The 27169-nt window shown below is 38.2% G+C and overlaps 1 protein-coding gene across 6 annotated transcripts in view; it reads left to right on the forward strand.

The window, feature by feature from the left end:
- LOC118544703 (BEN domain-containing protein 5) overlaps window positions 1-27169 on the forward strand; it is a 1415283-nt gene that overhangs the window by 529852 nt on the left and 858262 nt on the right. The window lies entirely within an intron of this gene.

Genomic DNA, 27169 nt, shown 5'->3' on the forward strand with positions numbered 1-27169 from the left:
ATTATAGGGAAATCCTGACTTCACAAGGCAGCCTGTTCCACATTTGGCTCTTTTAATGGTAAGGAGGTTGATTTCCAATACTGACTTGGAGTCAGACTCCCTTCTCCTCCAGATATGTAGTAAACTTGGGAAACTGCATAGTAACTGTGCAGCTTCTTCAGGAGAAGTTTGTTTTGTCTTTCTTTGCCATCTAGTGCTCCGACTGTTCCCCTTACCCCCTCAACTTATAGAATATTATTTTCTGGCTGGGTGGAATTTCTTCTGCTGTCTGTCACTAGTTTCTGGAGTCTTTCTTAAAAATTCCATCTCCCGAATTTCTCATCTCCAGGAGATGGAAAAAACTTTCCGTTTAAGATTTAGTTTATTCTCAGATGATTCTTCCATGCTCCTGGATTGAATGGGGGTACTGGAATAAAATAGACCCAAGTAATCCTTATGATCAACAATAAGTTTTAGAAGACCCATGGACTTGTCATTTTTAATTTAGAAAGCTCTGAAAGGAACTAATGTGGGTGGCAGGAAACTTGGGTTCTCAACTAGCTGTCTTCCATTTTTTTATATAACCTTTGGAAAATCTGTCTTCTTATGGGTATTTATCTGTGAAATGCATGGGATTGAATTTAATATTCATTACCCTTTCTCTATGCACAAAGTTTGAAGAATTTTTGAAATTTTTCATGTAGCCTCATTAATTAAATGTTCTTTATCTGATTGGGCACATTTGAAGAGGTTGTAACTTTTTTATTGTTTCATTTATGGTCAAACTCTGACATAAAAGAAAATGAGAAATTTTAGTGGCAACATATCATTAACTTTATTGCTCTGAAGTATGAGAAAGATTCTACTTTATTTATTTTGTTGTTTTCCTTGCTGTTAGCTAAAGTTGACTGGCGAGGATAAGGTAGAGTCAAGTGGAAAGGGCTAGGGCTCTTATTTAAGATGATTTCTGAAAAGCTGTCTTTGCTAGTTGCCGTATCATATCATAACTCGGTATTTGGGTAGGTATATTAATTCTGTAGTACATCTGCTGCCTGTGAAAGAATCATCATAAAGGGTATATTAGTGGCATAATATTTGCCAATTTCTGATAGGAATTTAACAAGTTTATTTTCCCATTGTTAATGGCTTAGGATGGATAAAACATTATTTAAAAATCATGTCTTAAAGAATGTGTCAATGAGTGATGACATTGTATGGATAGTAGCTCTTAAGAAAATGTTCTGTTTGGTGGCCTTGGCTGCCTTATTCCATCTGTGTAGTATCATTCGTCTTTTATTTATAAACATTTATTAAGCACTGCTACTTGCCCTGCTCATTGCTAGATGCTGTGGATACAAAGATGAAAATGGAAGAGCTAATTCATCTTAAACTGGACTTTTCTGGCCTGTGTCCTTCACATGCGCATCTATTCTATGCCTGACTATATTAGTGGCAGTGAGAGATGGTAAAAATCAGTGCCATTGAGAATCTTGGGAGGGCTTCCTTCTGTGTCTCCAGCACATAGACAGCATGGTACCTGGCACAGAGGAATCACTCAGCAAACATTTGGGGGAAGTAAAGGAATGTATGAGTGGCTATTCCTTTAGGGGATCCTGTCCTGTTTGTTCTGGGAACTAATCTTTAATATGCAACCAGAGAACTCACAATCAGGGGGAATATGTTTTATGTGAGAAATGTTGAAATAGACTCATATGTATGAAGAGAGAGTAATTAATTCTGTCTTTGAAGACAATAGAGAAGGACATTTCAGGTTGGTGAAACAACATGAGAAAATACAGAAGATGGTTAGAACACATGCTGTGTACTCAGGGATTACTGAGTCCTCATGTAATCAAATGGTAGAGATGGTGGAAGGGGTGACAGATGGGAGTATAACAGGAGATATCTCAGAAATACAGATTACACGGAGTTTCAAATGCCATATTAATGAGCTTGACCTTGACTCAGTAAGTGAGAGGAATATGTTAAAGATTTTTGAGCATAGGACTGTCATATCCTTATTTGTGTTTTACAGTTCACTCTGGTATCAGAGTGAAAGATGGATTGGAGTAGGGCAAGACTGGAGGCAGGGAAATCAATTCATCCAAATGAAAGACTAGAACAATACCAGGTGGGAAGCAGGAAATGGACTCTACCTTGAGTTGGAGCATAATCAAATGGAGGATTTGACCTGATGAGAAATTGAACATGTTTTTAGATTGATGTGAAAGAAGTAATGGAAAGTACACGCTTGAAAATTATGAAGAAAAGCATATAATACAAGCATGATGTCCTGGTAGAGGCTGGAAAGATTGGAATCCAGAATGTAAGATAAAGAGCTAGTATTGGGCAGAAGGAGAAAAAGAAGAGAAGGGTGTGAGCCAGAAGTTTGTCCCTTATTGTATGTCTACGGGGCTCATCATCTTTGGCACTTGTTTGTTTAGCCACACCTGCCTTCCCTACCAGCTATACCTCTGAGTTGTTTCAAAAGACAGAAGTATTTGGGCTCACTAATGGATTATATAATTTTTTCAATAGTCTTTGAACACCTGCTCTGTGCCAATCCCCATACTGTTCACTGAAAGTGTAACAGTATATCACATCCAGTCTCTGTCCCTGAGAAGCTACTGTCTATAAGGGAAGACAGTTGTGTAAACAAGTTCATAAACTAAAATGTTACAGGTGCTTTAACAAAAGTTGTAATTAAAAGAAGTAAATATTTCTACCTGGGTTGCGTGGACAAAAAGGCTTCATAAAAGGTAGATGTGCTTGAGCTGAAGTGTGAAGGTGTGGCTACCTTGATTTTTACTATTTTAGGATAGTGTGGTTGGCACAATTCTAAGATTCTCTCTATCCTCCTGTGATATAAACACCCTAGATAATTCCCTCTCCTGGAGTATCGGTGGATTCTGTGCGTATGATGAGAAATCACTCACCATGATTATGTTAGGTTATATGGCAAAATGAATTTTGTAAATAATATTAAGGTTCCAAATCAGTTGACTTTAAAATAGGAAGATTATCTGGATGGGCCTGACCTAATTACATAAAACTTTTAAATTTGGGTTTGGAGGTCAGAGATAGAGAAAGTCAGAGATTCAAAGCACCACTGGAAGGATTTGACATGCTGTTATCAGCTTGAAGATGGAAGGAGCCATGTGGCCCCCCAAAAAATGTCAGTGGACTCTTGGAGAATGGCCCACAGCTGACAACCAGCAAGAAAATAAGTACTTCAGTTCTACAACCACAAGGAACTGAATTCTGCCAGAAACAAAAATGAGGTTGGAAACAGATTTTCCTCCAAAGCCTCTGGCCTAGCTTGATTTCAGTCCTGTGATACTCAGATCAGAGATTCTAATAAATTGCAGCCAGTAATCTGAATTTCAAAATTATTTTGTAGTGTCCCTTAGTCTCTAAAGTAAAATATAGATTTGGGTTTCTGAGGAAGGTGTGAAAAAACCTGAGATGAACAATTTGACTTAGAGATAATACTATAGTAATGAATAATGAAGCAGACAAAGCTTATAAGAATTTGAAGGGCATTAATACCAAACAGGGAGGGACTAGTCCTCTGAGAATGCATAGATGAAGCCAGTTAAATGCAAAAATTTAAAAACTATAGATTGATTTTTTCAAGGAAAACCATCATACAATCTGTTGCACTTGTGTCTGCAGTTCTGTGGCAGCAACTCCTCCTAATGTTAATGGTCATCTCCCAGAAAAGTTCTCTGGGGATTTCACACCAATATCAATCTCCTGTACACTAGGAAACACAGTTCCTTCCCATAATATTGCATCTGCATAATGTATACTATATAAATTACTACATATATGTGTGTGTGTATATATATATATGATATATGTATATAGTGTATGTATGTATTATAGTATATATAGTGTATATATAAGGATATATAGTAAGTATATATTATAACTTAAACTATATGCTTATCACATCAGTATAATAACTCATCTAAGAATAAATTTAAGTTTTAAATTTTCCATTTCAACAAGCTTCATTGTAAATATTGATCAATCTTATATATCCTCACACTAAATACCCTACTTCAGTCTTAAATAGTATTCCTATCTCTTAACTATTAAGTACATATTTAAAATTACTTTAAATTTATCTATTTTAAATCCCTGTGTCTTAATTATTGTCCATCTTACAGGACCTAATTGAATCTTTTTATTTATTTGTTTTTATTTTTTAGTGAAGTATAATTAGCATACAGTGTTATTTAGTTTCAGGTGTGCAATATAATGATTCATAAATTATATACATTACTCAGTGCTCACCATGAGAAGTGTACTCTTTTTTCTTTTTTTAAAATTTAAATTCAATTAGCCAACATATAGAAACATCATTAGTTTCAGATGTAGAGTTCAATAATTCATCAGTTGCATATAACACCCAATGCTCATCACATCATGTGCCCTACTTAATGGTCATCACCCAGTTACCCCATCCACCCACCGACCTTCCCTCTAGCAACCCCTCAGTTTCTTTCCCATAGTTAAGAGTCTCTCATGGTTTGTCTCCCTCTCTGATTTCATCCCATTCCGTTTCTTCCCTCCCTTCCCCTATGATCCTCTGTGCTGTTTTTTATAATCCTCATATGAGTGAAACCATATGATAATTTTTTCTCTGATTGATTTATTTTGCTCAGCATAATACCCTCCAGTTCCACTCATGTCAATGTAAATGGTAAGTTTTCATCCTTTCTGATGGCTGAATAATATTCCATTGTATATATATATACCACTTCTTTTTTATCCATTCATCCATCAATGGACATCTTGGCTCTTTCCATATTTTGGCTATTGTGGACATTGTTGGTATAAACATTGGGGTGCAGGTGCCCCTTCAGATCACTACATTTGTATCTTTGAGATAAATACCTAGTAGTGCAATTGCTGGGCCATAGGCAGCTCTATTTTTAGCTTCTTGAGGAACCTCCATAGTGTTTTCCAGAGTGGCTGCACCAGCTTGCATTCCCACCAACAGTGTAAGAGAGTTCCCCTTTCTCCACATCCTCTCCAACATTTGTTGTTTCCTGACTTGTTAGTTTCAGCCATTCTGACCAGTGTGAGGTGGTATCTCATTGTGGTTTTGATTTGTATTTCCCTGATGCCAAGTGATGTTGAGCATTTTTTCACGTGTCTGTTGGCCATTTGGATATCTTCTTTGCAGAAATGTCTGTTCATGTCTTCTGCCCATTTTTTGACTGGATTATTTGATTTTTGGATATTGAGTTTGATAAGTTCTTTATAGATCTTGGATACCAGCCCTTTATCTGACATGTCATTTGCACTTATCTTCTCCCATTCCATAGGTGGCCTTTTAGTTTTGTTGACTGTTTTCTTTGCTGTGCAGAAGCTTTTTATCTTGACGAAGTTCCAATAGTTCATTTTGCTTTTGTTTCCCTTGCCTTTGGAGACGTGTCTAGCAAGAAGTTGCTGCGGCCGAGGTCGAAGAGGTTGCTGCCTCTCTTCTCCTCTAGGATTTTGATGGATTCCTATCTCATATTTAGGTCTTTCATCCATTTTGAGTTTATCTTTGTGTATGGTGTAAGAAAATGGTCCATTTTCATTCTTCTACATGTGACTGTCCAATTTTCCCAACACCATTTGTTGAAGAGACTTTCTTTTTTCCATTGGATATTCTTTGCTGCTTTGTCAAAGATTAGTCGACCATAGAGTTGAGGTTCCATTTCTGGGTTCTCTATTCTGTTTCATTGGTCTCTGTGTCAGTTTTTTTGCCAGGACCATACTGTCTTGATGACTACCACTTTGCAATATAGCTTGAAGTCTGGCATTGTGATGCCACCAGCTTTGGTCTTCTTTTTCAACATTTCTCTGGTTATTCAGGGTCTTTTCTGGTTCCATACAAATTTTAGGATTGTTTGTTCCAGCTCTGTGAAAAAAGTTGGTGGTATTTTGATAGGGATTGCATTGAATGTGTAGATTGCTCGGGTAGCATAGACATTTTAACAATATTCGTTCTTCCAATCCATGAGCCCAGAATGTTTTTCCTTTTTTTGTGTGTGTGTCATCCTCAATTTCTGAGAGCTTTTCTCCTAAGGTCAGGAACATGACAGGAACTTCCATACTGTTTTCCAGTGGCTATACCAGCTTGCATTCCCAACAGTGTAAGAGGGTTCCCCTTTCTCCACATCCTTGCTAACAATTGTTTCCAGACTTATTAATTTTAGCCATTCTGACTGGTGTGAGGTGGTGTCTCATTGTGGTTTTGATTTGTATGTCCCTGATGCCAAGGGATGTTGAGCATTTGTCCTCTTTATCTATTTCACCCATCCCCCCACCCATCTCCCCTCTGGCAACCACCAGTTTGTTCTTTGATTTAAGAGTCTTTTTTTAGTCTGTCTTTTTTTGTTTTTTTGTTTGTTTGTTTTGTTTCTTAAATTCCACATATGAGTGAAATCATATGGTATTGTTCTCTCTCTCAGGGACTTATATCACTTAGCATTATGCCCTTAAGGTCCATCCATGTTATTGCAAATGGAAGGAACTCAAAGTACTTATGCAAGTGAATACCAAAAATAGAAATAATTCTGTTAAAAATGGGGAGAGGACCTGAATAAACATTTTTCCAAAGAAGACATAGAAATGGCCAACAGACAGCTGAAAAGATGCTTATCAGGGAAAGGCAGATCAAAACCACAATGAGATATTACCTTATACCTTTCAGAATAGCTAGAATCAAGAAGACAAGAAATAAATAAGTGTTTGTGAGGATGTGGCCAAAAAGGATCCCGATTGAGTTTTAAATAACATGTACTTTAATTTTCCTACCTCAATCTTAAATATATTCTATTTCCAATCTCCATGTCAGTTTAAATAACCTTCACCATAAATACCATTTGTAGAGGATATCTCCTGGTTTAGTTTGCTAGTATTTTTCCCTCCCTTCTGTTAATGATACTTTTACCTTTGTGGAATAGTTCTTCCCTCATGCCTTGTGGGTTCAGTGGGGTTTTCAATTGTGATTTTCCACCCCTTCAATCACAGAGGTTGCCATTTGACCCTAGCTTCACCTATCATGGTCCCTCATCCCTTAGCCACAGTGGTAAGTGGATTTGGGGAGGTCTAGAACAAAACCTATGATGAATCCTTAGGGAAATCTGGCTCCTCAAGCTCTTACATTTAACTGCCTTGGTTTCTCTTTGAGCAGTTTGCCTGAATTCTTCATCTCTCTAGCAATAAAATTGTATTCATACTTAATTTTCAACACACACTTCCTTGCCACAGTTTCATTCCCCAAACAACTAAATATTCCCCAAAAGGATAAATAGGTACTTGTCATCATGTATCTTCCTTCTACTGTCTTCCTTTATTCCTCTCTTTCTGAAAATTCCCTCCTAGACCAGGTAGGGAAAGAATTAAGAGTGGTTGTCACCCAAGCATCCTATGATGTGAGTGCTCAGAGAGATTGCTATAGCTACTGGAATCATACCTGCTTTTTGCTACAGCTCAGCTCAGCTTCTCTTCCCTGACCCCTGGAGGTTGTAGACTGTGTCATTTTCTCTGAAGAAAAAAAAAGATGAATTGTTTGCTGCATTAATTATCATCCAAATTCTACAATTTTTTGCTTTTCAAAAATCCCTCATATCCGTTCCATCTCCATCTCCACTACCACCATTTTACTTCAGACTATTCCCATCTCCTAGTTGGATTATTCAAGAGCCTCTTACTAACTGATCTTTGGCACTCCTCCACATAAGGGAAATACGACTTTTGTGCAAGCACAAAACATAAAGAAAAAAGAACAGTGGAAGAGACCAATGGAACAAAGCTAAATTTTCAAAACTCAGATTTCTGACTAGATTTTCATCCCTGAGAGCTTGTATAGATAAAAGGGACAAGAATGATTCTCATTTGTTTAACAGTAGTCACTAAACACCTGAGTACTACTTCCTGCCATTCATACTACCCTCTAACCACAGTTGCCTATGGTCATTACCAGACATGGCATACCTTCACAAACCTCTGTTTTGTACTTGCTTTTCCCTCCTTTCCCATTCATCTCCTGGCAAAATCCTAGTTATCTATCAAGCACAAACTCATTTTGTGCTCCTCAAAGTAGATTTCTGGCATACTTAACAACTTGGATTGGGTGTGCCTCCTCTTATTATTACTTTGTATTAAAATTGTTTATTTGTGTTTCTCTACTATTTGTGAGCATCTCAAGGACTCAGATACTGTTCATCTCCATCTCTCTCTCCCAGGTGCCTGGTGACTGCTGTTTAATGAAAGAGGATCCTTCTTGTTCCTTCAGTAGGTTTGCTGGGATGAGACTGTGGATAGGAATCTGAGTTTTAGAAACTTAACTTTGTTCCATTGTTCTCCCTGTCTTATATTATTCTAGTATTCTTTCTGCTTAGTTTACATTTTTGGGTTAATTTGGGATTAGTACCTTGTAACCAGTTTTCCGCTCAGGGAACAGGCACACAGATTATCAGTTTCCTGCCTAAGAGCTGTGAGTTCCTGCTGAGCCTCTCCTTTGCTCCCTTTTTTTTCATGTTAAAACAATGCATAAATCACCAAAGAGATACAATAATCTCTTCTTTATGGAGGAAATAAGCATAACCTTAATGATTATTCATAATTAGGAAGTGGTTTATCTAAGAGACAAGCATATAGAGGACACCAAACTTGCTAAGTCCAACACAGATGATGCTTGTAAATAGGCTAAAGACACTGGAGTCTAATGGGTATAAAGTTACTCAGATATGGTTTTAGATCCTGATTCTGTGTGGTCATGAGCATAGATCACCTAGCAAAGTCAGTTTCCTCACATGTAAAATGTGGTCGATAACATAGTTCTCATGCAGTAGTTATGAGGATAAAATAAATGATATAGAACAAGTCACTTAGCCTTTCTGGTTCTGCTCTTATGGATTAAAACCTTGGAAAAATAGCACCTGGCCTATCATGGATATTAAATAAAACCTAGTGTGTGAACACTTTTAGAAATGGGGAAGGGAAACACATTAAATAAATATGAGACATGCTGTTTTACCATTCAGCAGGCAAGAACTTGCAAACAAAAACTTGTCAGCCATTTCAGACTGAAACATATATCTACAAATGCCACTTACAGTAATGTTTTGATGTGATCTTCTTTTTCTAATAATTTCCGTAAGATTTCCTAATTTAGGTAAACTATATTTTTGCTTATATTTCAAATAGTCTTAAAACCTCCTTTTCCCCAAGGTTCAAACTCAGATTTTCATTTTCTTGGGTTCCCAGTGCAAAATTAAGTGCTTATCATGCCTTGCAATTTCATTTCTGGGTGATACACTAAAGCACATACCACCAGCACTTGGCCAAAGTGAACATAAAAGGATGAAAATTTAATTTTTTTCCCAGATAGCCCCCATAAGCTAGAGAATACAGATAATTCTTTACTTTTGAGAGGTAATTGGGAGATGGGAGTCACTTTAAAGTTGGGAAAACATGATTTGAACTTAGAAAGGGTTTGTGTATTGGAAGGCTTGACTTCTTGTAGATAGTATCAGAAAGCCAACCCATTCACTCCAAAGTACTGAGAAGCAGAAGACTGATAGCCTTTCCCAGAGAATAGAATGGAAAAAAGCAGTGTAGATAGTCCTTTAACTGAGGCTGCACCCAACCCCCATACTCCCATGAATTCCTCATCCTGCTTAGAGTCTGATATCCCAGTTTCTGTTCTCCCAAAGCCCCCTCTCTAACCATGGACTTCTATTTTGTACTGCTTCACCTAATGGCTTTTAGAACTGAATTATTCAGGAAGAAAAGGAAAGAAGAGTAGGGGAAAGAGATTCACCATACTTTTTCTTATTGTTTTTCTTTTTCGTACATTAGGTTGGATTGATAATTTCTTTTTCTGTTCCTGTTGTGGAGCAGAAATTTCTGTTTATAATTTTTTAATTGTAACTTCAAATTTGTGACGTTCATTCTTTTTTTTTATTATGTTATGTTAATCACCATACATTACATCATTAGTTTTTAATGTAGTGTTCCATGATTCATTGTTTGCGTATAACACCCAGTGCTCCATTCAATACGTGCCCTCTTTAATACCCATCACTAGGCTAACCCATCCCCCCGCCCCCCTCACCTCTAGAACCCTGTCTGTTTCTCAGAGTCCATAGTCTCTCATGGTTCGGCTCCCCCTCCAATTCCCCCGCCCCTTCATTTTTCCCTTCCTATCTTCTTTTTTTTAACATATAATGTAACATTCATTCTTAACCATGTGTTTCTCTCTTTTTTGAAAGATTTTATTTATCTATTTGACAGAGAGAGACACAGCGAGAGAGGGAACACAAGCAGGAAGAGTTGGAGAGGGAGAAGCAGGCTTCCGCTGAGCAGGGAGCCCGATGTGGGGCTTGATCTCAGGACCCTGGGATCATGACCTGAGCCAAAGGCAGACACTTAACGACTGAGCCACCCAGGTGCCCCAACCATCTGTTTCTCTTAACAAAGGTTGAAAATTATCTAATACATTTATCCTCTTCCTGGAAAAAGGCAGGAATCTTAGCTTGCCTAAATAAACTATCCTCTGAACCCCTGCCCCTTCCTTTCCTAAGAATTTTAAACATTTTTTTAAAAATACAAAACAAGTTATTATTTTTACTGCTAAAAGACAAATCTGCCACCATGTTTGACCCTTTTTTCTCTCACTTTTGTTCTTACAATACCAGTACTTCTAATGCTGGCAGGTCAGATCCAAGGACCCAGAGCGGGTCCTGAAGGACCAACCAAGAGGGTCCTTGGCTTTGCACAGGATGGAAATCTAACACAAGTCAGCAGGAAGTGAGAGCAAAGTTTATTGAAGATATAGAGAGAGTAGATGCAGATGGAGCATCTGGGAGACTTGGAAAGGAAAGGAACATGAGTTTCATTTTTGCTTCAGGTCTGGGGTTTTTTACTGAGGATCGTGGTCTGGTGTACATGTCCTCTCAGGCATCCAGGAACCGACGAGAACAAAGGTGAGGGCACAGGTGTTATTCCTTGGCACGAGGGGCTCTTGGTGTCAAAATGTCTAGTGCTAGTGGTCTGGAATATGCATATGATCGCTTCATCTAGTCATTCTCACTTGGTCCTTCCTTAGATGTTATCTATTCCAAAGAAATCATTAACACCTTGTCCTTTACAAGGAGGACATACAATATTTGCATTTTGAGGCATGTGTAAAGTGGGGCTGCGGATCCTAATAAGAACAGGAGTAGTAAAAGGAGCAAAAAGCAGGTGTTTATGAAGTCCTTCAGTTTCCCTATCTTACTTCCCTCTGGCTTCAGTTTTCTTCTTATATAAGTAAATCCTTTATTAATACTTTCAATGAGGATATATGAATGATAAATTCTCTTAGTTATTGTGTATCTGGAAATGTTGCTGTGTTTCCCTAACTATTGAATAATTGTTTCAGAATGTTCCAAACTGGTAGGAATTTTTTTTTTTATTACATTGCAGAATTGTTTTCTAGTATCTATTACCACTAACAAGAGTTCGCTATTGGCCTAGTTATTATGATATATGATCAATGTACCTTTCTATAAGTATTTAAGATGATTTTTTTCTTTAATCTTGATGTTTTTTCAATTTCATTTCTTTTTGTCCTCAAGTTCTAAGGGGACACTCACTGCTATACTCATCTACTTTCTAGTTGTCTGCTTTCCTTCAGACTCCTATATTTACACTATGCTGTATCCTTGCTTATGTTCCCGAAACCTCACTACACCTTGTCTACTTCACTGGCACCACTTCTAAAACTTCCCCTCTTCCTACCTTCATCTGTTGCAGTCCTTCTTGATTCTTATGGTTCAGCTCAAATTTTATATCCACCAGAAACTCTTCTCTAATCATATCAGTCAGAATGAATCTTTTCCCCTCCCAAATACCAGTATCACATGTTATGACCCAGGACATTTGACATATTTAGTCCACATAGCCTGCTCTTATAAATATTAAAGAGCATATTTGTATGTCAGTGTTCTTTCCAATCATATGACAAACCAGGACATTTCTAAAGAAAATGTTGACATGATACCTAACATATATGACCTAATATGTTTTAAAATCAACACACCAGCATTTGTCTTTCCACTGATACGTTTGAAAGCATGTCAAAAATCTAATTTTGATTAGCTAAAAGAGTGTGACACATCTAGATTATAAATGCAAATCCCAGTAGATATTTGATTTCATCTAATCAAAGATGTTATTTTTAATTGCTGTGGAACAAGATGATCTTGTGCAAATGAGGCATTGAGTTAATAACAGTACTTTGTATTTACATAGAGATTTTCTATGAGCTCAACATACTTCTTGAATTAAAAGAAGTTCTATGTTGGTACACTTACTTTGGAAAACTCTGGCTGTGTCTTTTAAAGCTGAATATATGTATACCTTGTAACCCAGAAATTATACTTCTAGTTTATCCTCAACAAAAATGTATATGTATGTTCACCAGAAGACATGTTCATAGCACTATTATAGTCCCAAGTCCCAAGGAAAGTATCCAAATGCCTATCAACAGTAGAATGGATATAGAATAGATAAATACATTGTTATAATCACACAATAGAACATTATGCAACAATGAGAATGAATGATCTATAACTACATGCAGCTATATGGATGAATCTCACAGACATTATATTGAGTTACAAAAGCCAACATAAAAGAATCCAAACTGTATGATTGTATTTGTATGTTTTTCAAAAGCATACAAAACTAATCTATGCATTAGAAGTCAGGGCAGTGTTTACTTTGATATGGGTAGTAATGTGAAGGGAGCATGAGTGGAGGATATATAAGGTGCTAGTAATATTGTGTTTTTGGATCTGAATGCTAGTTTCACAAATGTGCTCAGATTGAGTTCTAAAATTACGATATATGTACTTTTCTTTATTCATATTAATTAATGTACCTTAAAGATAGATGTTTACTTATATAGCTTTAGATATCTCCTAACTCTCCTCTTCTAGATTTCGAGGTATTGTCTGTTGGCACCTAAAGTAACTATTGTGAATTTAATTCATTTATTCAAAATTATATGTTGTATATATTATTTTGGTGCATCATAGGACCTGCTGATACCAAACAAAACAAAACAAAAAACAAAACTAAAAATAAGGAAAGAAAATTCAGTCCCTCTGCTCAAGGAATTAATATGAGTGGGTGAGAACAGATAAGTAATCAATTATGCATAATAGCAGATAGAAATAAGTACAGGGAATTTTGCTAAAATCAAATAGGAACACCCAAACTAGGCTGTGTGGGCTTGGTGAACAGAGAAGGCTGCCTGGGGCAAGTGATACATGACTTTTACCTGAAAGATAAGCAATTAAACAGACAGAAACTAATAGGAAACATATTCCAAATGGGGAAACTCCATTTGGGAAATATCTGAGATAAGCAAGAATATGGTCTCTTCAAGGAACTGCAGATACTTAGTATGTCAGTAATGTAGGTTGTGAGGAAAAGGAGGAATGGCAGAGCATGAGGCTATAGAATTGTGAAAGGGTTTTGAATATTACACTGAAGAGTTTGGACTTTTCCTGAAGCCTAAGGGGATTGAGTAAGGCGATATAGCAGAAGGGGAAATATAAACAGGAATGACATGATAAGATTTTAAGTTAAAATTGGCATTGGTAGGGAGAATAAATTGTAGAGAGGTAGGACTAGTGGCAGGGAGATCAGTAAAGAATTAACTGAAGAAATGATGAGAACCTGAACTAAATAAAGTAGTCATTTTCCCCAAAACTCCACTTATACATGTATTTGAACATGCAGCTGGTTTTTAAGATTTGGGGAGATAGGCAGTAGGTTTACACTGTACCATATATAATTTCAAATTCAATATCAGACCTTCCTGTTCTTAGAATTCTTTAGTTGGTAGCATTAACACTACTCTACAGCATCCTCTGCCTCCTCCTGGGTGCCCAGAACCTAGGCCAGAACTAAGCCTCTTCTCAAGATCACTGCCAGAGAGATCCTTGATTCTGATGGAACCCTGTCTATTGAGGTAGATTTTTATACTGGATAAATCTCTTCAGAGGTGCCAGCCTCAGCTGGTCTTTGTGACGCTCCAGATGTCAGAGAGAATAAAACCAGCCCTGTGGGAAAAGGTATCTCCAAGACTGCTGAGCACAACAATAAAGCATTGAGTGTTGTGGGATAGGAGGGAAAAAGAATGGCACCAAGAATAAATCCAGATTCGTGCAAATGCACACCAGTAGTCCCTTACTGTTTATAAGACTAGATATACTGGAAATGGAGTTTCGTTATACTGCCACATTGCTGACCTGGATGGCAATGCAGATGCTACCTTGCTAATATTTAGTGTGAATCATGGTAACTCCCACAATGGCAAAAATTGGCAATTCAGGAGTTCATGGTTCTCCTTATTGATGCTCTAAACATCAAGAAAGCCATGAGTGTTGGAGCTGAGGCCTACCATATTCTGAAGAATGTCATTAAGGATAAGTGAGGGAAAGAAGCTACCAATGTAAGGTATGAGGCAGTTTTCTAACATCTTAAATTAGGGGTCAGCTAACTATGGCCTGTGGGCTAAATCCAGCCTATCTCCTGATTTTGTAAATAAAGTTTTATTGGAACACAGCAACACCCATTTGTTTACAAATTATCTATGGCTGATTTTGTGCTACAGTGGCAGAGTTGAATAGTTGTGACAGGGACTTTGTAACTTACAAAGTTGAAAACACTTATCATCTAGCCCTCTACAGGAAATGTTTGGCTACCTCTGCCTAAAGTGTAAAGAAACCCTGGAATTGCTAATGAGTACTATTAGAAAAGCTGGATGTAAGACATGAGGTTTTTAATAGGAATAGACTCTTGATTCTTCCAGTCTGGGACGTGTGCTCTGGAATGTAACTTTCCAGCTTACCCCAGCACATACATTCCCTGGTACCTCATAAAGAACTGCCCAGTGATATCTTATAAAATCTCTTTGACCAGAATGATTGGGAAATTTGGGGAAAAAAATCACTGTTACTACAAATACCCAGGTGGCAGGAGATGATTTCATAGCAGCCAACCCAAAGCAAACTGTGATGCTGTGGATGAGGAATAATGTAAATGCTTCCTGCTCAAAGTCAACCAGATTGGCTCTGAATCTCTTCAGCTGGCCTAATCCAATGAGAGGGGCTCCATAAGTTTCCATTATTAAGAGGAGCTTTTATTGCTCACCTGTTGGTAGAGCTTTGTCCTATACATATCAAGATTGTTGCACCTTTATAATCTGAATCTGCTTCTTGGAATTGAGGAGGTTCTGGACAGAAGATTCAGAAACTCTGTAACCATTTAAGCTTTAGGCATAAGAGCCTCTCAGTCAGTTTAGGTTTATTCAGCAGGTTAGACCTCTGTTGCTGTTCTAATCCGACAGCCCAAAACATCAGGCCAGTATTGTATAAGGACCTCTGGTCATTTTTTCTTCTTCCCTCAGTTACCTGTGGTGTTCTCACTGCTTTATTAGAATTGCTATATCAGAAGCCAACCTTAGTCATCTGGAATCTTTTTAGAATATCTAGCTTTGCAATCATGTGATTAGCTCAAAATTACATATTTTTTTCTTCCCTTTACCCGGCTATGAGTCTGTGAATTCAGTGGTGGTCCTCTGAGGTTTACAGGCAAGATCCCCATAGTTTTTATGTGGTAAGAAAAAAAAAATCAGTAGCTAGAACTAGTCTATTAGCGAGCTACTCTGCTACCAATGATTTTTTTTCACTTTCCATGTTCTACCTCATGGTATTCCAGGTTTTCACCCTCTGCTGGTTTTTCACCCTCTGCTGGTCCTGTCCTCCCTGATTCTCTCTCCTTCTCAATGTCCAAATTCTCCCTCTATTTGCAGTATGTTCAACTCTTTCCAGGTCCTAGCCCACAGTGCTTTTAAAGTCCAGCTTTGAGGTGCTCTGCAGAACCAAACATCTACTTAGAGAGGTTCACTCATCTGTGTAAAACTTGGGATTGTAAATAGCAATAGCTTGCATATGTCAAGTACCAAGTACAGTCGGTGTTCAATGCTTTTTTCTCTCTTCTCTTCTACTTGTTCTGTTGTTGTTATATTCTTTTTCTTCTTATGTTAAAAAATAAATGCCTCATTACATCTGTTGACATTTGTGTTCTCCTATTTTGGATTTAAGCTCATAAAAAGAAAGATATGAATCCTTCTAGCCTTGTACAATACAGCATATATAGGAAAGACCTGTAATGTCTATTTTTTAGATTTGGTGTATTATGCTAGAGAAAATTTAGGGTCATTTCATTCACTTCTACAATATTGCCTCCTCCTCCAGCTAGGTAGTGGCCTACTATAGCTTGGTATCTTCTTAGAGTATAAAGCAGAATCTGGGAAACAGGTGACATAGTGTTTAAGATACAAGAGTTGAACATCTTACTTACTGTAGACTTTGGTCAGGTTGCTTAGTCCCCCTGAACCTCAGTTTCCTCATCCATAAAATTAAGTACATACTTCATAGAGTTCTTACGAAGATCAAAGGAGAAAATGAAAATAAATTACGTTGTACTGGGACATGCACAGAATATGCACTTTAAAAAATGGAGGCTATTGTTCTTACTATTAATATTATTGCCACACAATAATGATTTTTGGCTTGTATAGTTATCAGAAATTGAAATTAAATGGAGCAAACAATAAATGCCAGGAGGCAAATTGAGAAAGGGCTGGAAAAAAGTCCCAAGTACATCTAGGGTGGTGTTCAATGACTCATTTTTTTTTCACTTTTTACTCTGGAAAATATAAAAACAAGCAGAAATAGTGCAATGAACTTCATGTACTCATAATTCAGCTTTATCAATGATCAACTCAACCAGTCATTTTTCATTTTTATTGCTACTCACTTCTTTCTAACCCCTATTTCACTGTATTATTTTATTTTATTTTTTTTTTTTTTTTTAATTTTTTTATTGTTATGTTAATCCCCATACATTACATCATTAGTTTTAGATATAGTGTTCCATGATTCATTGTTTGTGCATAACACCCAGTGCTCCATGCAGAACGTGCGCTCCTCAATACCCGTCACCAGGCTAACCCATCCTCCCAACCCCCTCCCCTCTAGAACCCCCAGTTTGTTTTTCAGAGTCCATCGTCTCTCATGGTTCTTCTCCCCCTCCGATTTCCCCCCCTTCATTCTTCCCCTCCTGCTACATTCTTCTTCTTCTTTTTTTCTTTCTTAACATATATTGCATTATTTGTTTCAGAGGTACAGATCTGAGATTCAACAGTCCTGCACAATTCACAGCGCTTACCAGAACACATACCCTCCCCAGTGTCCATCACCCAGTCACCCCATCCCTCCCACCCCACCCCCCACTCCAGCAACCCTCAGTTTGTTTCCTGAGATTAAGAATTCCTCATATCAGTGAGGTCATATGATACATGTCTTTCTCTGTTTGACTTATTTCGCTCAGCATAATACCCTCCAGTTCCATCCACGTCGTTGCAAATGGCAAGATCTTATTCCTTTTGATGGCTGCATAATATTCCATTGCATATATATACCACATCTTCTTTATCCATTCATCTGTTGATGGACATCTTGGCTCTTTCCACAGTTTGGCTATTGTGGACATTGCTGCTATAAACATCGGGGTGCACGTAGCCTTTCGGGTCCCTACTTTTGTATCTTTGGGGTAAATACCCAGTAGTGCAATTGCTGGATCATATGGTAGCTCTATTTTCAACTTTTTGAGGAACCTCCATACTGTTTTCCAGAGTGGCTGCACCAGCTTGCATTCCCACCAACAGTGTAGGAGGGTTCCCCTTTCTCCGCATCCCCGCCAACATCTGTCATTTCCTGACTTGTTAATTTTAGCCATTCTGACTGGTGTGAGGTGGTATCTCATTGAGGTTTTGATTTGGATTTCCCTGATGCCGAGTGATATTGAACACTTTTTCATGTGTCTGTTGGCCATTTGGATGTCTTCTTTGGAGAAATGTCTGTTCATGTCTTCTGCCCATTTCTTGATTGGATTCTTTGTTCTTTTGGTGTTGAGTTTGATGAGTTCTTTATAGATTTTGGATACTAGCCCTTTATCTGATATGTCATTTGCAAATATCTTCTCCCATTCTGTCAGTTGTCTTTTGGTTTTGTTGACTGTTTCCTTTGCTTTGCAAAAGCTTTTTATCTTGATGAAGTCCCAATAGTTCATTTTTGCCCTTGCTTCCCTTGCCTTTGGCGATGTTTCTAGGAAGAAGTTGCTGCGGCTGAGGTCGAAGAGGTTGCTGCCTGTGTTCTCCTTTAGGATTTTGATGGACTCCTGTCTCACATTGAGGTCTTTCAACCATTTGGAGTCTATTTTTGTGTGTGGTGTAAGGAAATGGTCCAGTTTCATTCTTCTGCATGTGGCTGTCCAATTTTCCCAACACCATTTGTTGAAGAGACTGTCTTTTTTCCATTGGACATTCTTTCCTGCTTTGTCGAAGATTAGTTGACCATAGAGTTGAGGGTCCATTTCTGGGCTCTCTATTCTGTTCCATTGATCTATGTGTCTGTTTTTGTGCCAGTACCATACTGTCTTGATGATGACAGCTTTGTAGTAGAGCTGGAAGTCTGGAATTGTGATGCCGCCGGCTTTGCTTTTCTTTTTCAACATTCCTCTGGCTATGCGGGGTCTTTTCTGGTTCCATACAAATTTTAGGATTATTTGTTCCATTTCTTTGAAGAAAGTGGATGGTATTTTGATGGGGATTGCATTGAATGTGTAGATTGCTCTAGGTAGGATTGACATCTTCACAATATTTGTTCTTCCAATCCATGAGCATGGAATGTTTTTCCATTTCTTTGTGTCTTCCTCAATTTCTTTCATGAGTATTTTATAGTTTTCTGAGTACAGATCCTTTGCCTCTTTGGTTAGATTTATTCCTAGGTATCTTATGGTTTTGGGTGCAATTGTAAATGGGATCGACTCCTTAATTTCTCTTTCTTCTGACTTGTTGTTGGTGTATAGGAATGCCACTGACTTCTGTGCATTGATTTTATATCCTGCCACTTGACTGAATTCCTTTATGAGTTCTAGCAGTTTTGGGGTGGAGTCTTTGGGATTTTCCACATAAAGTATCATATCATCTGCAAAGAGCGAGAGTTTGACTTCTTCTTTGCCAATTTGGATGCCTTTGATTTCTTTTTGTTGTCTGATTGCTGTGGCTAGGACTTCCAATACTATGTTGAATAGCAGTGGTGATAGTGGACATCCCTGCCGCGTTCCTGACCTTAGGGGGAAAGCTCTCAGTTTTTCCCCATTGAGAATGATATTCGCTGTAGGTTTTTCATAGATGGCTTTTATGATATTGAGGTATGTACCCTCTATCCCTATACTCTGAAGAGTTTTGATCAAGAAAGGATGCTGTACTTTGTCAAATGCTTTTTCTGCATCTATTGAGAGGATCATGTGATTCTTGTTTTTTCTTTTGTTAATGTATTGTATCACGTTGATTGATTTGCGGATGTTGAACCAACCTTGCAGCCCAGGGATAAATCCGACTTGGTCGTGGTGAATAATCCTTTTAATGTACTGTTGGATCCTATTGGCTAGTATTTTGGTGAGAATTTTTGCATCCATGTTCATCAGGGATATTGGTCTGTAATTCTCCTTTTTAATGGGGTCTTTGTCTGGTTTTGGGATCAAGGTAATGCTGGCCTCATAAAATGAGTTTGGAAGTTTTCCTTCCATTTCTATTTTTTGGAACAGTTTCAGAAGGATAGGTATTAATTCTTCTTGAAATGTTTGGTAGAATTCCCCTGGGAAGCCATCTGGCCCTGGGCTTTTGTGTTTTGGGAGATTTTTGATGACTGCTTCTATTTCCTTAGTGGTTATAGGTCTGTTCAGGTGTTCTATTTCTTCCTGGTTCAGTTTTGGTAGTTGATACATCTCTAGGAATGCATCCATTACTTCCAGGTTATCTAATTTGTTGGCATAGAGTTGCTCATAATATGTTCTTATAATTGTTTGTATTTCTTTGGTGTTGGTTGTGATTTCTCCTCTTTCATTCATGATTTTGTTGATTTGGGTCATTTCTCTTTTCTTTTTGATAAGTCTGGCCAGGGGCTTATCAATCTTGTTAATTCTTTCAAAGAACCAGCTCCTAGTTTCGTTGATCTGTTCTACTGTTCTTTTGGTTTCTATTTCATTGATTTCTGCTCTGATCTTTATTATTTCTCTTCTCCTGCTGGGTTTAGGCTTTATTTGCTGTTCTTTCTCCAGCTCCTTTAGGTGTAGGGTTAGGTTGTGTACTTGAGACCTTTCTTGTTTCTTGAGAAAGGCTTGTATTGCTATATACTTTCCTCTTAGGACTGCCTTTGCTGTATCCCAAAGATTTTGAATAGTTGTGTTTTCATTTTCATTGGTTTCCATGAATTTTTTTAATTCTTCTTTAATTTCCTGGTTGACCCATTCATTCTTCAGTAGGATGCTCTTTAGCCTCCATGTATTTGAGTTCTTTCTGACTTTCCTCTTGTGATTGAGTTCTAGTTTCAAAGCATTGTGGTCTGAAAATAGGCAGGGGATGATCCCAATCTTCTGGTACCGGTTGAGACCTGATTTATGACCTAGGATGTGATCTATTCTGGAGAATGTTCCATGGGCACTAGAGAAGAATGTGTATTCCGTTGCTTTGGGATGGAATGTTCTGAATATGTCTGTGAAGTCCATTTGGTCCACTGTGTCATTTAAAGTCTTTATTTCCTTGTTGATCTTTTGCTTAGACGATCTGTCCATTTCAGTGAGGGGGGTGTTAAAGTCCCCCACTATTATTGTATTGTTGTCGATGTGTTTCTTTGCTTTTGTTATTAATTGCCTTATATAATTGGCTGCTCCCATGTTAGGGGCATAGATATTTACAATTGTTAGATCTTCTTGTTGGATAGACCCTTTAAGTATGATATAGTGTCCTTCCTCATCTCTTATTACAGTCTTTGGTTTAAAATCTAATTTGTCTGATATAAGGATTGCCACCCCAGCTTTCTTTTGGTGTCCATTAGCATGGTAAATGGTTTTCCACCCCCTCACTTTCAATCTGGGGGTGTCTTTGGGTCTAAAATGAGTCTCTTGCAGACAGCATATCGATGGGTCTTGTTTTTTAATCCAATCTGATAGCCTGTGTCTTTTGATTGGGGCATTTAGCCCATTTACATTCAGGGTAACTATTGAAAGATAGGAGTTCAGTGCCATTGTATTGCCTGTAAAGTGACTGTTACTGTATATTGTTTGTGTTCCTTTCTGGTCTATGTTGCTTTTAGGCTCTCTCTTTGCTTAGAGGACCCCTTTCAATATTTGTTGTAGGGCTGGTTTCGTGTTTGCAAATTCCTTTAGTTTTTGTTTGTCCTGGAAGCTTTTTATCTCTCCTTCAATTTTCAATGACAGCCTAGCTGGATATAGTATTCTTGGCTGCATATTTTTCTCATTTAGTGCTCTGAATATGTCCTGCCAGTCCTTTCTGGCCTGCCAGGTCTCTGTGGATAAGTCTGTTGCCAATCTAATGTTTCTACCATTGTAGGTTACATATCTCTTCTCCCGAGCTGCTTTCAGGATTTTCTCTTTGTCTCTGAGACTCGTAAGTTTTACTATTAGATGTCGGGGTGTTGACCTATTTTTATTGATTTTGAGAGGGGTTCTCTGTGCTTCCTGGATTTTGATGCCTGTTTCCTTCCCCAAATTAGGGAAGTTCTCTGCTATAATTTGCTCCATTATACCTTCTGCACCTCTCTCTCTTTCTTCTTCTTCTGGGATCCCAATTATTCTAATGTTGTTTCGTCTTATGGTATCGTTTATCTCTCGAATTCTGCCCTCGTGATCCAGTAGTTGTTTATCTCTCTTTTTCTCAGCTTCTTTATTTTCCATCATTTGGTCTTCTATCTCGCTGATTCTTTCTTCTGCCTCATTTATCCTAGCAGTTAGCGCCCCCATATTTGATTGCACCTCATTAATAGCCTTTTTGATTTCTACTTGGTTCGATTTTAGTTCTTTTACTTCTCCAGAAAGGGTTTCTCTAATAACTTCCATGTTTTTTTCAAGCCCAGCTAGTATCTTTAAAGTGATGATTCTGAACTCTAGATCTGACATCGTACTAATGTCCGTATTGAGTAGGTCCCTGGCAGTCGGTACTACCTCTTGTTCTTTTTGTTGAGGTGATTTTTTCCGTCTTGTCATTTTGTGCAGAGGAGAATAGATTAATGAGAGAACAAAATGCTAGCAGGGTAACAACGTCCCCAGAAAATATACTCTAAACAAATCAGAAAAGACCTGAAGCAGTGGGAAAAGAAAGGGAAAGAGAGAAAAAAGAAAAGGAAAGAAAAAAAGAAAAAAGATAAAGATAAAGATAAAAACAAACAAAAGCAGAACAAAACAAAACAAAACAAAAACAGAATGTGATCAAATATGATCAGGCTGGATTATAGATCAGTGCCACACACTAGATTTTGGGTGTATTTTGGTCTGTTAAAAGAAAGTCCCTCCCAAAATTTTAAAGAAAGAAAACTTATATATGTACAAAAATAAGGGTTGATATGATGAAGGGATGGAATATGACTGTAAAGATGGAAATTATAAAAAATTTTAAAAAAGGATTTGATAAGTTGTTTGAAAAAAGAAAGAAGAGGATTAAAAAAAAAAAAAGAAAGAAAGAAAGAAAAAAGGGAGAGAATGTGATTAGGCAGGGGAGTAGAAAAAAACCATACACTAGAGATTTAGAGTATATTTTGATCTGTTAGAAGAAACTATCTCAAGATTTTAAGGAGAGAACAACTTATATATATATGCCAAAAATACGGGTAACTACTATGAAGGGATAGAATATGACTTTAAAAATGAAAAATAAAAATGTTTTTTTTTAAAAAAGGGATTGATAAGATGTTGGTTGAAAAAGGGAAAAAGAAAAATTCAAAAAAAAAGAAAAAAGGAAAAAAGAAAAAAAGACAGTTAAAAAAAATAATTAACTTTGAAAGACTAAAGAATCATGGTAAAAAAGCCATGAATTCTATGTGCAGTGTTCCCCTAGCGCTGGAGTTCTGCCGTTCTCATTGATCGGTAAACTTGGTCTTGGCTGGCTGTTCTCGCTGATCTTCTGGGGGAGGGGCCTGTTGCCGTGGTTCCCAAATGTCTTTGCCGGAGGCAGAATTGCCCCGCCCTTGCCGGTCCGGGCTAAGTAATCTGCTCGGGTTTGCTCTCCGGAGCTTTTGTTCCCTGCAAGCTCTCCGTACAGCTTTGGAGGCGGAGAGTGAAAATGGCGGCCTCCCAGTCTCCGCCCCGGAGGAGCCGAGAACTCGGGGTCCCGCTCCTCAGCGAGCCCCCAGAGAAAAGCAGTCAGTCACTCCCGTCTCCCCGGTCTCCGGCCACACTCCTCGCTCACCCGGCCTGTGACCGTGCCTTTCTATCTGGCACCCGACCCCGGGTGGAGTCTCCAAACCCAGCAGATCCCCGCGGTGCGCTCCCGCACCTCTCCTCCCGGGGGAAGAAGGTGAGTCTCCCCGGATCTGCCGCTTGTTGGGTCCCTGCTGGAGGAGCAGTGGCCCGACTGTGCCGCGGATCACGGTTTATAGCAACCCCGAGCTGAGAGCCCGCGCCTGGGCTCCGTCTCTGCAGCCGGCTTCCCTGCTCCGATACCTGGGAGCTCTGCCGCACTCAGGCACCCCCGGTCTTTCTGTGACCCCGAGGGTCCTGAGACCACACTGTCCCGCGAGGGTTCCACCCCCCACTTCGCCACCAGAGTGACGTCCCTCAGCGGACCAGACTTCTAAAAGTTCCGATTTTGTGCTCCGTGGCTCTATCACTTGCCAGAAGCGGCCGACGGAGGCCCCTCCCCCGCCGTCTATCCTCCCGAATATCGCCTCGGATTCACTTCTCCGCACGTCCTACCTTCCAAAAAGTGGTCGCTTTTCTGTTCAGAGAGTTGTTGCTCTTCTTTTCTTTGATCTCCTGTTGAGTTTGTAGGTGTTCAGAATGGTTTGATCCCTATCCAGCTGAATTCCTGAGAGGAGACGAAATCCAGGTCTCCTACTCCTCCGCCATCTTGCTCACTGTATTATTTTAAAGTAAATCCCATATTATATGATTTATTCCACAAATACTTCAGTATATACTTCTTAAAGATAACAACTTTAAAAATATAAGTACTAAGTAACTCTTCGTTGACTTGAAGCTGGCAGCCCTGTCGTAATCCATTCAACCTCCCTAGTGATGTCGGCACACGAACTGAGCCATGAGATCACACCCATCAGTAATGGTAGCAAGGCAGTTTGGTTAGGGGAAATAGAAGAAAGATAAAGGTTACATGTTGATTTCATGAATATCCCAAATCATGTCCATCAACATGAGTGTGGCACAGGCAAGGTGTGGTTGTTTTCGGGGGCGTCATGGTATAATGGGAACAAGAATGTGCCTTGGCTCAGAAAGATCTGGGCTTCAAATCCTAATTCTACCACCCATGGCTTTAGCCACATTACTTACTTCTAATACATATGTATGCATTAACAGTTTACCAAATGCTTCTTTCATGACTGTTAGCTCATGTGTTCCTTATCATGTTGGGGGAGGATACTGAGCCTCAGTAAGGTTAAAGACCTTGCCAAGAGGCAAGAATATACGATGGGAAAAATATAGTCTCTTCAACAAATGGTGTTGGGAAAACTGGACAGCTACATGCAAAAGAATGAAATTGGACCACTTTCTTACAACATACACAAAAATAAACTCAAAATGGATTAAAGACCTAAATGTAAGAATTGAAACCATAAAATTCCTGGAAGAAGACATAGGCCTAATGTCTCTGACATTACCAATTGAAACATTTTTCTAGATATGTCTCCTCTGGCAAGGGAAATAAAAGCAAAATTAAACTATTGGGACTGCTTCAAAATAAAAAGCATTTAGACAATGAAGGAAACCATCAATAAAACAAAACGCAACCTACTGAATGGTAGAAGATATTTGCAAGTGGTATATATCCAATCAGGAATTAATATCCAAAATGTATAAAGAACAACTCAACATCAAAAACCAAATAATCCAATTAAAAAATGGGCAGAGGACATGAGTAGACATTTTTCCAAAGAAGACATACAGATGGCCAACAGACACATGAAAAATGCTCAGCATCACTAATCATCAGGGAAATGCAAATTAAGATCACAATTCTATATCACTTTGTAACTGTCAGGTTGGCTAAAATAAAAAACACAAGAAATAACAAGTATGGGTAAGGATAGGGAGAAAAAGGAACCCTTGTGCACTGTTGGTGGAAATGCAAATTGGTCCAGCCATTGTGGGAAACAATATGGAGGTTCCTCAAAAAATTTAAAAAAGAATTACTATATGATCCAGTTTTTCACTACTGGCTCTTTTCCCAAGGAAACCAAAAACACTAATTGGAAAAGATATTTGGAACCCTGTATTTATTGCAGCATTATTTATAATGCCAAGATATGAAAGCAACCCAAGTGTCCACTGACATATGTATGGATAAAAAAGATGTGGTATATATGTGCAGTGGAATACTACTCAGCCATAAAAAGAATGAAATCTCACCAATTGCAACAACATGGATGTACCTGGAGAGTATAATTCTAAGTGAAATAAGTCAGAGAAAGACAAATACCATATGACTTCACTCATATGTAGAATTTAAGAAACAAAACAAATGAACAAAAAAGAAAAAGACATACAAAAAAATCAGACTTTTAAGTACAGAGAACAAACTAGTGGTTGCCAGAGGGGAGATAGGTGAGAAGATGAAAGTAAATTAAAGGGGATTAAGAGTACACTTATCTTTTTTTTTTTTTTTTTTAAAGATTTTATTTATTTATTTGACAGAGAGAGACACAGCGAGAGGGAACAGAAGCAGGGGGAGTGGGAGAGGGAGAAGCAGGCCTCCCACTGAGCAGGGAGCCCAATGTGGGGCTCGATCCCAGGACCCTGGGACCATGACCTGAGCTGAAGGCAGATGCTTAACTACTGAGCCACCCAGGTGCCCCAAGAGTACACTTATCTTGATGAGCAGTGAGAAATGTAGAGAATTGTTGAATCATTATATTGTACACATGAAACTAATGTAACACTGTATGTTAATGACACCTGATTTAAAAAATTAAAAAAAAAAAAAAAGAACTTCCCAAGGGTCACAGAGAAGCTGTTTCTTCAGAGATGATAAGGGAACATATGAACTAACAGTTGTGAAAGAAGTTGGATTCAAGCCCAGTTCTGTCTGACAAAAACTGCATCCTTTGTGCTATATACCATGTTGCTCTGCCTAGGCTGACTTCCACCCAGAATTCCTCCCCCAACCCCCTTTCCCCTGGTCTCTGGTTTGATAGGGCAGGGATAAGAGAGACTCTAGCTAAATCGGGTTGTTCACTGGCAGAGGGATCTTACATTGCAAGTGATGAGTGCATGTGAGCTGGGATGCATCCAAGTTTGTGGGGCCTTAAGCTTATTCACTTTGGTGGGCTGCTTTAAGACCATATGACATTATAAATCTAACTTCAGTATGAAAGCTAGTGTTGACTTAGAATAAGAAAAGAAAGCATCATAAATTACAAATTTTTTTAAAGCTGACAAATTATTAAATTATTTTTAAGTGCTACAGACATCATAAAATATTTTAAAATAGCATAATATTTTTATTAATTAACTTCCTAATATACTTCTATAATAATTTTCCCCCCACATTTTTGGCTGCATACTCTCTGATCTCCTTTTCATGTGACTATGATTCTGTAATATCATTTTCTGAAGAAAGAATAGAAAGCTAATTTAGTCTTTCCTATAAAATGGCTGATCAAATAGTTTTTTATCGATGGTTTTTAAAAAGTTTATTTCAGTGTTGTGACTCATTGGTAATGTAAAATTTAGAATTACTGTGAAATTTGGATAAACCTCTTATCAAGTTTTTTTCATACATATATCTTAAGGTTTTAGAACATACCATGTTTTCTTGTGCAGTGATTAATCTTAAATTCTCTTTGATTATTGACATTCATTAATCATATTACCTGGGCCCATCCCACATCCTTAAAATGGACCTGTGCAAGTAGGCAATTTTTATATCCCCTTCTCCCCCCACTGCCACACACCAAACTTGAGTTTCATTAGCTTCAGGGTAAAGCTGACTACAGGTTAGTTGGTTACTTATTTCCTCTTTTCCTTC

This window comes from Halichoerus grypus, chromosome 5, assembly GCF_964656455.1.
Source record: "Halichoerus grypus chromosome 5, mHalGry1.hap1.1, whole genome shotgun sequence".
NCBI classification, from domain to species: Eukaryota; Metazoa; Chordata; class Mammalia; order Carnivora; family Phocidae; genus Halichoerus; species Halichoerus grypus.